The sequence below is a fragment of the Meleagris gallopavo genome, chromosome 4 (genome assembly GCF_000146605.3).
Source record: "Meleagris gallopavo isolate NT-WF06-2002-E0010 breed Aviagen turkey brand Nicholas breeding stock chromosome 4, Turkey_5.1, whole genome shotgun sequence".
Lineage (NCBI taxonomy): Eukaryota > Metazoa > Chordata > Aves > Galliformes > Phasianidae > Meleagris > Meleagris gallopavo.
The window spans coordinates 49,621,712-49,633,922 of NC_015014.2; the positions used below are offsets into that span (position 1 = coordinate 49,621,712).

Below are 12,211 nucleotides of genomic sequence, written 5' to 3' on the forward strand. Positions count from 1 at the left end.
ACATGAATCTTTTTGTCTTTAAATTGTATTTGAACATGGTGTGAATTTTCACAATTCTAAGATCTTGTGGGAAATGTGGGAATGAGATACACTTGAACAAAATATTCCTGCTGATTTTTGTAGCCTTCCACTTGTATCGGGGGAGATGGTGGGGAAAAAGTGCATCCAAATTTTTGAGGACATTTTGCACCTTTGAGATGATTATGTTTTGCTATTTCATGAAGAGTCTGTAAACTTTATAGCTAACAGATATTTCTAAAACATGATTGAGGCCAGAGAGTATCTGAGGCAGAACTATCTCTTGTGAGATTTCGATTCCTTATCTTTTGCCTAGTGAAGTACATCACCATTTAATTTTAAATTTCTCTGCCTGTGAGGGGGAACACTGATAGGAACCAGAGTGAGATATGGTGCTCTGTGTGTGTTTTAATCTCCCATATGCCTTTTGAAGGCAGATTAATAATTTCCATGTTCATTTACATTAATAAAATTCTGGAAAAACATGTTGGTAAATGATTTCTCTCTTTTTCGTAGCAGTTCTTGAGATCTGAAGAATTTCTTTGGTAACTGTAGCAGAACAATCACATAGGAAACAGTAGAAGCACAGCAGAGTTGGCACTGATAAACCAGATGCAGCGACTGCAAGAATCATGTCTGTGTGCATGTGCTGTGTCTCATTAGATCTTAACACTCGTCCTGTTTCTGTGACCTGCAGTGACATTGCTCATAGCACATTATTAGTTTTTATGTTACTGTGGTGAAACGTATGTCCTTAGAAAAGTTATTTAAAACATAGCATGCAGCTTCCAGTTTTTACTCTATTCTTAGACTAATTAAATCATTCCTCCCTTTGAACACTAGCAGTATTAAGGAAATTAGATGCATTTTGTTTGTGGTGGAGATGTGCCCCATTGTAGTTTTCTTATTTCTAAGAATAAGGTCTGCAGTATATGTTTGCTTAGCAAATTATGAAGGATTTTTATGGTGTTCTTAGTCTTATTGCACTTCAGAGGCTTCTCATTATGACTGGAGTCAACATACACATGTCCTTGGCTATTCAAATAAATGAACGTCTAGGCTGGAATAATCTGCACGTGGATGAAAAAGAGAGGAAGGTTAAAAGCTAAATGAGACTGCTCAGAAGATTTACAATCAGCTGTGAAAGATGTTTCCCTGCACTAAAGCTAATCAAGATAGTGAATTTTCATGTTTGTCTTGTATTACAGAGGAAATTGAATCAGACCTCTCCGGGGGATTCCTTTATTATTTGGTATTCACATGCCGGCACCCACACTTTCTCAGCTGCCAGCAATAAGATAACGTCAATGCACATATGGTAACGAGGCTTCCTGCAAGGAAGTGAAGATGCAACGTTTCCCAACAACCCCCAAATGGACGTTATCTAATGGAAAGGGTTTCAGCACTTCATTATCAAGTTTGTTCCTTTCCCGCCTGTAGGGTGGTCCAATTTTGTCAGCTACAAGGGACAGGTTTGGGTTTTAGAATGCCTTGTGGGCTGTGTTTGGTTCATATTGCTGAGAGTGGGAGAAGTGACAAAGAGCTGACTTGGACTGCTGGAATGTGGATGGAGCCATATATGTGCCTAGGGGCAAGAGGTGAAGGCTTCCCTCCTGTAACACCTGTCACACTGTGCTGTGAGGTCTACCATGGCTGGTGACAAACCAGGAGGCATTTGTGCCCAAACCAAGCTCATGGGGCAAGATGCCTTCCTTCTCTTTGGGTATGAGTGAGCAACTAGGGCTGCTAGATGGACCACGGTTATTAGGACCATGTACTTTTAAATCAAGAGCGTTGCTCTGGCTAAAGGAAGAGAATACAAAACCATAACTCAGCTGAAATTTCAATGCAGAGATCCAACTACAGTTAAATCTGTCTCAGGTCATTTAATTTAAAAGTTATTCTTGGTTTGGATTAACTTGACCCAGTACTATAACATCATGTTTTGGTCATTAAAACTTATTCCATCAATTCTTTTCTAGAACCTCAAGTTTAATAAATTACATGCCAGTCATTCAGTTTTCAGGAGTTACAAAAAGTTTTAATCAGCAAAAGAAGACTATTCAGCAATTTCTGGCACATGGAAACATCATGTTTATCAAATTAACTGTCCTGCTTTTATTAAATCAAGGATAGATAATTAGGACTTTTTTTTCCTGAAGAAAAAAAGTGAAATACTGTTTTATTAAATATTTTCCAGATTATGTCGAACTACAGTTTTCTTAGATCATCTAAGAACAGAAAAAAAAAAAAAAGAAAGGACTAAAAAACCCACAAGCACCTCCTTCTACCACCAAAAAAACCCCAGACAAACAAAAAAATAAGATGCAACTTTATCACAGATAGTTACTTAATACAAGCATTTTTTTAAAAAGTAATGCTATTAGCCATTGTACATTAACTATCAAAAATAGGCAGTTTCATTACAATGTATGCAGTCCTTGCTACCCTGCAGTGGAGATGTTTTCAGGTGGGCCTGGGAACATGAGGCCCTCTCCAGGTGGGTGGGTGAGATGGCACTTAAATCTAGGAGCAAGGAGAGGAAGGCTTTACTGCCGAATATTGCCTTGTGTTCTTTGACTCTCTTGCAGTAACAAAGGTAAAGTTTGCTGTCTCTTCTTTGATGAGACAGAAGCTTCCGTCTGCTTATTACATGTGCAGTGAAAGAGAGCGTGGTAAGCAGGTGCTCACTTACTGATCTCTCCAGCATCTCGGGAAAATAGAGAAGTAGACAGGAATTCCTTAGTAGGGACTGTGTATTTCTCACTGAGAAAACCTCTAGAAGAAATCCCTCATCCTTTTATTTTTTTAAGGCTCTTGAGGATATGGTCATGTGTATATGGTTGTTGTATGCATCAGAATGTTCTGGTAAATAATGTTGTATGACTTTATGCCCCCTACCTTTCCCCTCAGCCAGTCTGCTTCACGTGTGGCCTTGTTCAGGCAGACAATCAGCATAGTACAGATAAAAATACAAGTCTCTTGAAGACAGATAAGAATTACAAATCTGTCTCAAGCTGGGTGCTGAAAGAACTGATGGCAGGCTGATGGCAGACACCTGATTCAACAGCTGAGGTCCATTAGAGCAGGTGCTACAACCAGTATGACTCAACCATCTTACCTCATAAATATTGAGCAGGCCCAGAGGCCCTTGGGCTCTTCTGCAGGACAGTCTTCTGGGAACTCCTCTTTGGTGCTGTGTGATGCCTTGCTGATACAGACCTTTGGTAAGTGACTAAAAGTCAGTTAAGTTTTATTTAGCTTTGTTATGATTCTATCTTATCTTGATATGTACTTATTTAACTGCTTAGATACAAACTCTGTGCTTGAAAGTGGTCTCAACTGCATCTGGGCTCTTTACCTCTGTGAAGTTTAGAAAGTAAATGGAATTCACTTTAAGCCTTGTGACTTAGTGGGAGGGTCTCCTGCATAAGTGTCCTTAGCACAGTTCTTTATGTGGTGAATAACGAAGCGTACCTTGCTGTCTTGGATGTTAATTTGATGCCCTATTTGTGGTTAAGCCTTGTGTGTTACTGTTATATCAACAAGTGGATTTCTGCTTATGTTTTACAAGTGAAGCGTGGTTTTTCATTTTGAAAAGAGGAGGGGTGTGCTGTGGGTGTCCCTACTTCTTGGAGACTTACAGTATTGAGGGGAATAAGCCAACAGTATGTCAGTGATAAAATAACATCTGACTGAGATAAACTGAGAGGCAGTACTTTACTCCATAAAGAGTGGTTAGGAGAATAAGTAGTTAAGTGTGCGGCTGTGTAAGGAAAAGAATCTGTAGCTTGTTGGTGGTAAGGGAGGTATCAACTATTAGATCTTAATGAGAGATTTTCTGTGGAAGGAGAAGAAGTAGGCTAGTATGGAGGCTTAAAATGATGATTCAGGGCAAATATTTCATGATCTCCAACTTGAGAGATTCTCTTTGTAATGTTGATTCTCTGTAGGAAAGCAAGGGTTTTCTATAAAGAGAATATTTGTTTTGTGGGTTTTGTGAAGTAGCTGCTTCTAGTAAAAAGGACCACCCAACTGCATATCTGATATGTACCTTTATTGCTACAGGTATTGCCCTTGTTCAGACAGCTGAGTTTAAGTTAATGTGAGTGAATCCATGCCTAAATGTGCAATTCAGTTTAAGAAATATCTTTGTTTTTAATAATAGCTGGAGGTGTAGTAGTGTAGTCACTTGAACAGGCTTGCTTGTTTCATATTTCTCACATGCTTTTAGCTTATGTGTTTAGTATATCTAATGAATTTAAATTTATTGGACAATATCCTCTTCTTACAACAATCTCATCTTACTCTTCTTATTAGCATATTCTCTTAATTTGCTGGAATCGTGGTGAGATAACCTTGAATGTCACCGATACTTCCAGCAAGAATGGTTTATATTTTAGTGAATTTGGCTCTGTGGTATGCTCACAGCTTCTTTGCATGCCACGAAGGTCCTTCAGCAGGGGGAGGAGGTAAGTGACTGGCAGAAGAAAGGTTTTTAAGCCCACGTTTAGTGAGCACTAAGATGTGCTAACTAGGCAGTTGTTCCCCTCATGACCAAGAAACAAAGCTTTTGCTTGCTTCTCTCTATGGTTCTCCCAATTCAGTATGTTTAACTTTACTCTTACACTGAAGCCCCGATTTCCTCTGAAGTAGGCATAGTAAGCCATTCTCTAGTGTAGGTGCTGCGCTTGTCCTGTTTCCTCTGTGTCCTCCTCTGACTTACTGAAGCTGACGGCTGCACCTTGGAACAATGAGAAGAGATAATGATTTAACGGATATGAGAAGAGAAAACAACTTGCTGAGGAATGGCCTCTGTTCTTGTATTAAGAAGGTGCTTCATTGTGAGATAACTGTGAGCTTGAACGAAACAATTACTCCTATTCTGCGCAGACAAATCTCTTTAAACTGCTCCTTAGTGGAAGACGTGGAAGCTTGGCAGAGGCTAAATGGCGTCTCTGGAAATATAATGGAAATGCTAATGTGCGTAGTAGCCATTATGAATGTTAAAGTTACAAGTAGAACTTCCAGGTCCACCAAACAAATCTTTGGTTGCATGTGTGGTCTATTTCTTTCTTAGGCCTTTTCTGTAACTGCAGAATAGCTGGTATGGCTCACAGGTGTCTGAATTGAGGAATAATTAGCTTTCTTGCTGTAATAGCTTTCCCGAGTCTGACATATGTTGTTGATGTAACAGGATGGTGGGGGAACAGTTCTGCAACAAGTGTGTTTAAATTTAGCCAGGTAGTGATGCAAAGGAGTGTTGTCCCCAGATGATCGAAAATGCTTAAGTGGAAGACAGAACAAATGTTTTCACAGTGAGAGAAGGAGAAAGATTACTGTTTAGATGTCACTGTGTTTGCAAGGATCACTTTATGCTAAAGCTGCGTTGTATTAAACTGCATTTTGCAATTCCACCAGTAATGCAAATATTTCTCAACTTCTGTGCAACTTTTTCCTTGACGTTGGGAAGTGCTCAAATGCTACTTAGGAAAGTTTATTCTGAATGTCTTTTTTAGAATAAGTGAACCAAATTCAGTACGTTAACGAACACAATGATAGTGACCTTTAGCGCTTCATTACCTGGTGTTAGAATAGGTTTTTACATGCATTGAAATTAATGTTGAAGAACTATTATTTGTCAATTTTCAGGGGAAATGGGAGGTAATATAGAAAGGTAGGGGAAGGCATTATGATGTACTACTAAATTCTTTTTTTCAATAAACATCTTCGTATAGTTTACAAACTTCACTGATAAAAAAAAACTGCCATAAAACTGTATGGGATTTGTTGAATGGGAAAAATTTTAGGCGTAACTTTTGTCTAATTGCTTTCTGGGGAAGGGCTTAGTCCTTTCATACATGCTTCTTATCTTTTTGCTTCTCTGTTTCAAGGGAACCAATGACTTCAGAGTGTATTTCAGGCAGTGTGAATTAATTGGAATAAAAATGGTTTGAAGACTTCAACTTTAATGAGAACAAGCTCAAGAGCCTAAAGTTAACTCAGTAGTTACTGACAACAGATATGTTTTACAGTTGCTTCAAAAGTACTTGATATAATTGTTTTAGTGGTGGAAATAGTCTTGGAGCTTGTCCTGGCTGGTTAAGTGAATACTCAGTTGTCTATTATCTCATGAAAGTTGTAGAGGGTCGGGTTACTGTCGTCCGACAAACGGGCTCAGCAAGCTCAAAAGCCAGAAGTGGTTCTCCTTCACCTCCTCTTCTCTTCCAGCAAGGGGGGAACCTTGACACCCCCTTCCTCTCTTCCCTCGACCATCAACTGCAGAGCTGTGTGCCTCTTGCATCCGTGATGTGAGCTGTGACTGCTTGAGGGGAGTCAGGTGGAAACATCAGATTCTTTTGGTGCCTCTGAAGCCAGACTGGAGTGGATTGGGTAGGACCATGAAGTTTTGAGATATCTGTTTGAAAGCTAATGTTTATTTTCTCTCTTTAAGACAGTGTAGTTTATAGTGAGTTGTTTTTTTTTATTAAAAGAAATGAATGATCAGGATGTACTATTCTCATTAAGCTGTAGCTGTAAGCAATGGGCCTGTCTTCAGCTTTTGCTTCTCTGGCCCAGGCTTCCAGCTGACCTGATGGAATTGTTGTAGTTCTTCCTGCGCTGACACAAACTGGAGTAAAATGAAAAAGCCTTTCATATATCCATCTTCCTATTCTTAGGAAATGCCTCATTTATTACCCCCAATTGATAATTACGGATCTGAAATGAAGCTGCTAGTCATACTAGATTTGAACAGACAGGATGTTGTTTGCAGGGTGTTTGAAGAAGCCTCCGGGGTAGGCAGGGAGCTTGGGGGGAAGCAGCATTCGAAGATGAAGGTATTGTTTTGATTTCTCTTGCTTCAGGGCTAAGTACTGTAATGACCACTGATTGGTGTATTCTAGGAGTATGGAGCTCATTTTTTTTTTTTCTTATAAAGCTGAAAAGTATCAGATTACCTTTGAATGCTGTGAATAGACTGAATGTATTTATAGTAGTTCTTTTGGGAACATTGAGAAAGATGCGCAGTTTATCTGTATTCACACAAAGAGATGTATGATATAGAAAAGACTCCTTGATCCTGGGAGCTGATATGCTGCTGTGGAGGCTCTGTTGTACAGGTTATGCAATGATATGTTCATGTCAGGCTTAAGGATTCCCCAAATGTTTATAGCTATAATATTTCAAAGCATTCCTGAAACCTGTTAATGAAGAAAACTGAAATAGGTCCCAATGACACTGACCTTTATAGAAAACTCAAATTTGATTTGAAGAGGAGCCTTACGGCTTTCTTCAGCCTGTCAAATTTGACCTTTTATCAGTGTCTGTCTTGTTTTGAGCACAGATCTTCACTTATCTCCATATTCATGTCAAACAAATGTTCCCAATGTCAGTTACAAAGTCAGGTATTCAGAATACAATAGCAAATGCTTTCTGGTAGCTGGAAAGCATTTTTCACAAGATGCAATCACCTATTACAGGGTGAAATCTCATTTTAGCATAACACCTATTGGGTATCGTATAAATGATGAGCAACATATGTGTTGGGATAAGTAGTTTTGAAAATAGCTTCAGGAGTGAAATAAGCAGTTTTAACTTTAATTCTTGCTGTGGGCCTGGGCTGTGAAATACTGCTTTATTTCTGTATTTCTGTAAGGCTGCTTTTATGGGGCCAGATGGCAGACTAAGAAACGTGGTGTAGCTATGGAAGAAAACGGCCCTCATCGCAAGCAGCCAGTCGTAAACATTTAAGGGTCACATTAGTCTTGATACAAATGCAAATAAATCTGGACTAACCAACTAGTGTTGATGGGTATACTTCTGCTAGCTCCGGTATATTAACTTTTGCTCAACAGTTAATTGGCTATGGGTGGAAGTAGTCTTTGTATCTTTTTCAGTTGTTTTAATTTCAAAGATTTAGCTGGAGCTAACTGGAGTAAAGGTGGTGTGCTTACACTATATATCTTGATTTGGTGCAGCTGGTGTTGTGGCAAAATCAGTAGAGGAAGTCCATTGACTTTTGAATGCTTTTGCACTTGCTCTAAGAATTCTAGCTGGAAAGCTAACACTCCTGGATGGATAAATGGATGCTTATTGCTCATGTAAGCACTCTGGTGTTTTCAATCAGAAATGAAACTATGATTTATGTTAGCTCAAACAGAAATTATCCGTATATGCAAGATCTAGTTAGATTTTTAAGATAAACTGTTCGGAGAAGCTTGCAAGAAGCTACCATGCATTTCAACTGCCTTCTATTATGTTCTGTTACTGTGCAAGTTCTGTGCTTCTTTGATTTCATTAATTAACATCCACTCTTGTCCTTGCTGTGACTTACTGTGCAGTGTCTTGAGTAGAAAATCCAGGGTTTGTATTAAGAGATGCTTTCTGTCACTGGTAAGTGGAAAATGATATTTTAAGTTGTTGTGTATTTATTGTTTGTGATGGCTCTTGTTGAATTGCCTTCTGACATCAAGATTCCTCTCTGCTCTTCTTCAGGGAGTCAAAAGGAGGGAGAGTGTAAACAGAATTAGACTTAACTTTGTCTATTTTCCTGAAACCTGAGGGTACTGAAGTTTGCTGAGACAGCTCTCCTTTGCCAGTTGAAATTACTTGAAGCTCTAAAGCTTATGCTTTTTTTTTTTCTAAGCATGGAAAACAGATGTTGAGGAGAACTTTTTTATGCTTGCTGTTTAATTATTCTGTTTCTCAGAAAACATGCTGATTCTAGTCCTGAATGTGTTAAGAATGAAATAATTTCTGTGCTATGTGTGATAGTCCACTAACTGTAAGGGAGCAGATCCTGAATCTTAAAGCCATGCACTAAAAGCTGCTGGCCAGGGAGCCAGGTACACAAGCAGGCTGTGTTCTTTGATGTGCTGAAGCTGCCAGAAGATTAATATAGGATTCTTTCATCTCTAGGAAAATGTATGAGCTTATGAGGCAGCTTTTGAAAGGAAGGATTACTGCATCTAATTCATCTTTAGATTAGAACTGAAGACAGGCAAGCAGGTATGGCCTGTCAGTTGCAAAGGGACACCTCTGTGTGAGAAACGTACTGAGAGCAAGAATCACAAGATCACGGAAATACCAAGGTTGGAAAAGGCCTTCAAGATCATCCAGTCCAACCATCCACCTATCACCAATAGTACTCACTAAACCATGTCCCTCAACACAAAATCTAAATGTTCCTTGAACACCTCCAGGGTTGGTGACTCCACTACCTCTCTGGGCAGCCCATTCCAGCGCCTGACCACTCTTTCAGGAAAGTAGTATTTCCTAACATCCAGACTAAATCTCCCCTGGTGCAGCTTAAGAACAGATTTGAGATAATGGTTGTGACATGTACAATGCAGCCAAGTCCTCCAAGTAAGTTCAGCGAGATCTCTGTAAGTGGACCTTTGTGAAGTTTTTTTTAAAAAAAAAAACAACAAAACTTTATATGTTTCTTAAGCTATACGAGAGCTGAAGTAGAATTCTGAAAAATTCTCTTAGACTTTGCTTAAATTAATTTATAAGCTGCTGAGCTCATGGTCCTAGTTAGCTGGAACAGATGTAAGAACACATTGTTCCTCACGTTTGATTTAAAAGAAAGAGCCCAGCTCTCACAATGTAACCTGTACTACCTGCACACGTTTTGAAAGCCATGCTACCTTTGTGCTACTAATAGCTTGTTCTCAGCTGGTTGCTGTGCAGACTGCAGATTCAGGGTATAGCTGCATTGTCCGTTTCTGTCTAAAAAGTGACACAAGTTAATTGTATGTGGCTTGTGTGTATATTGAATGCAAGGTCAATATGCAATGACCTGTGGAGCTGAGAAGGAGGGAAGAAATGGGAAGTGAAACTGATGCTTTATTCAGGGGTGTTCAATTTTCTGGCTTGCCTGGGATGCATTGAGTGAAGAATTGTCTTGGACTGCATGTAAATAAATAATGCATAATGTATATAGATAACAACACTTATTTTTTTAATATTTCCTATTAAAGCATGAAAAAGGGAGCAACAGAAATATAAAGATGTGGGTTGGATGTTGTGTATGCTTTACATGTTTTGGAAAATATTCTGTTTAGACAAGGGATACCATATTTTCAACACAAGGTCAATCAAAAGGATCAACCAAAATCACTTGGTTTTGTGGATGTCTACCTATGGAGGAAGCCATGGATGTAGTCTTGCAAAGAACTCCACAGCAATGGAAATGAATGCAGAACCTGTGAAACTGAATATGGTTGGCATTTACAATGCCAGATGTTTATTTAACTGATATCAACATCAATAAATTGGACAAGAAAGCTGGACTGGACTACTGGACTGGAAGTCTTAACTCTGAAGATCAGTAATAATGAAAGAGTTTAAGTTCTGTGGTGTGAGTTACTATTTTGCTGACTCTTTTACTTCCGGACTTAAATTACAGGAGTTTTGATACACCCCTACAATAGCTTTCCGTGATGAAACTGTGACAGCAGTAGATTTGAGTGCAACTGCACAAAAGGAGAGCTATATTAATCCCTCTTATGAGAGGAAAAGCTTTACGTAAAATGAGATGCTTATTTTTAAAAGTGCTAATTAGTTCAAATTCTTCATGAAAAACAGTTGCTTGTCTCTTCATTATATCATCATTAGACTGATAAGAAATACTTTTGCAGTGAAATGCACAGACTTGCAGTTGTCTAACTTGTAGTTGCTATATATGTATGGTGAAGTGCAATTTGTTTAAAATAACAGTAAAACCTAGAGGATTGAATGAAAAGAAATGTAGCTTGAGAGCAAATAGTCATTTGACAGCTAACTAATAACATAACCCAATTTGCAATGTTATGCTTACAAGCAGATGAAGAATCAATTTGCAGACTAGTCTCTTGTTCTTGCCAACGCATGTCCAAAGCCACATTAAAACTCCCATATTAATCTTCAGTCTTAGAATAAAAAATAACATTGTAAACATTAAACATTCAGCCTGGAGAAAAGTGGGCTGTGGGGTGACCTCATTATAGTTTTTCAGTACCTACAGTGAGCCTATTAACAGGAGGGGGAGCCAACTCTTTGAAAGGGTAGATAACAGCAGGACAAGGGGAAATAGTTTGAAGTTGAGGGAGGGAAGATTTAGGTTGGATGTCAAGGGGAAGTTCTTTACCAAGAGAGTGGTGAGGTGCTGGAACAGGCTGCCCAGAGAGGTTGTGGATGCACCGTCCCTAGAGATGTTCAAGGCCAAGTTGGATGGGGCCCTGGGCAGCCTGGTCTGGTATTAAATGTGGAGGTTGGTGGCCCTGTATGTGGCAGGGGAGTTGGAGCTTCATGATCCTTGAGGTCCCTTCCAGCCCTGGCCATTCTGTGCGGCTCTGTGAAAGTTTTTCTCATTCTGTATACTAAAATTTCTTTGTTGAAATCAAAGTGACCATGTGAAAGATTTACACATTCCACTGGAAGATATACAGGGAATGATGGTTTATTTCTTCGCTGCAGGAACTATACCATTTATCCTCTTCCTATCTTTCTGAATGTACAGTTTGCTTTGCATGCGTAATCTTTTCTGTCTAAATAACTTGTGTTTATTTTGAATTTTACTCATACATCATATATGCTCAAAGCACTGATGGAAGATATCTGCTCTGAAGTGTTTCGGATAAAAATGGAAGAAAACTTTCAAAGAACTGAAGAATGATATCTATGCCATATATTAAAGCTCATTTTACATGCTAAACTGGATCGAGGAATTCATTTCTCATAGAAGCTGTTGACAGCTCTAACTTAAGAAGCCATTTTTCATAGATCAGATTATCTGCTGAAGTGACCGTCTTCAAACTGAGTGGTGAGGAGAGCTGGGTAAAATGGAATAATTACAGTTCTGTAATACTGCTGAATAAAGAATGTAGAGATCGTGAGCCAGTTTCCTCATCTGTTTGCACCCAGTTGTCATTTAATTAGAAGCTGAAGTGGGTATTTGTCACTGTTGTCTTGATAAGTTTGCAGTCCATTTGCGCAGGTGGAAGTGGTACACGAGTTGTCATTTTACAGAAGTAAATCTAAACCATGTTTCACCATGACAATTCTGGAATTCCTCTAGTGATTTTGACAGCTTACCCCCACAATTACTGTCAAGTTCTTAATAATTAAAAATATCCAGGAGAGGTTTCTGTGAAGTGTTTGTTTGCATAGAACCTAATCTAGCTATGGTTCAGTTCATGGATAGGACTTA

General features: G+C 38.9%; 1 long non-coding RNA gene across 2 annotated transcripts in view; it reads left to right on the top strand.

The window, feature by feature from the left end:
• Positions 1 to 2,349: 2,349 nt before the first annotated feature.
• The window catches only part of LOC109367373, a 25,413-nt gene continuing 15,551 nt past the window's right edge, over positions 2,350 to 12,211 (top strand). Inside the window, exon 1 of one of the 2 annotated variants that reach the window (XR_002114469.1) lies at positions 2,350 to 3,245. This is a non-coding gene — a long non-coding RNA (uncharacterized LOC109367373). The remainder of the gene's footprint in view (positions 3,246 to 12,211) is intronic. The other variant, XR_002114468.2, reaches the window with a different exon arrangement.